Genomic DNA, 1,099 nt, shown 5'->3' with positions numbered 1-1,099 from the left:
GCACCCGCTTCGCAGCTGGAGGGGGGCTCGGCCCCCCAGGAGTTCAAGGCCAGCGGTGCAGAGCCGGTGGTGTGACCCGGAGGGCTTCCTGGGGGACAAAGGACGACCCTGGGGGCGGCCCCTTGGGCCCCGGGCAGCTGCCTCCCTCCTAGGTGCCCGGGAGAGGCTCCAGAGCCACAGGTCCTGGCCTGCCCCGGGGCCGAGGCCCCCAACCCCTGGGCTTGTCCTGGGCAGGTTCTCACAGGGGTGAAGGGCTCTTTCAGCCAGGCCTCTCCGTTCAAGTGGGGTCCTGGCCCTCAAGCTGGGGAGCCTAGAGGGGGGCAGGAACCCTGGTCCAGGAGGTGCGGGTCTCGGCACAGGGTATGAGCAGGCACCGGGCACACCAAAGGTGCCAGCCGCCTGTGACTCGGCGGCCGGCGGCCGTCCTGTCCCTGCTCCCCCGCGGGCTCCTCTGTGGCTCTGACCCTTCCTGTCCCTGCTCCCCCGCGGGCTCCTCTGTGGCTCTGCCCTGGAGTCAGTCAAGGCCAGTGTGTGCAGTGTCCCCCAAGCAGCTGCCCCACCTGGCCGGGCCACCGCCTGGCCCAGCTCTGGGACACACTTTCACCCTTGACCCTACCTGGCAGCTCTGCCGGGCCCTGGGCTGCCCCCTCAGCCCCAGGGCTGGAAACTGGGAGCTTCAGGATGGGGGGGGGGAGCTGGGGGTCTGCGGAAGTCCGGGCCACTTCTGAGCGCTGCCTGAGGGTGCCCAGCCCCAGCCGTGCCCAGATGCCAGCTTGCTTCGAACTCAGTCACACCTTCCTTTCTGTTGCAGGGCTGGGATGTCCTGTTCAGTTCCCACTGAAACAGCGCTGCCCAGGGGGAGCACGAAGGAAAGCGGGTGTCCAGGCCAGTGGGCATCCCCACCCGCACTCGGCTGGTGGGGAAGCTGCAGCTGGCCGCGGGGCCCCCACTTCGCTGACCCCTGCCCGGGCGGTGGCTCCCCTGGCCCCAGCAAATGAATCGTTCCCTCCCGCAAGCTTGTTTCTTTTTCAATGACCAGACGCCGCTGGTCAGCATCGCTGTGGGCCAGGGTGTGGCTGTACAGTCCGCAGGCCGAGGC

The sequence above is a fragment of the Condylura cristata genome, unplaced genomic scaffold (genome assembly GCF_000260355.1).
Source record: "Condylura cristata isolate star-nosed mole 26May11 unplaced genomic scaffold, ConCri1.0 scaffold00015, whole genome shotgun sequence".
In the NCBI taxonomy this organism is placed as follows: domain Eukaryota; kingdom Metazoa; phylum Chordata; class Mammalia; order Eulipotyphla; family Talpidae; genus Condylura; species Condylura cristata.
This window is presented reverse-complemented; position numbering follows the sequence as displayed.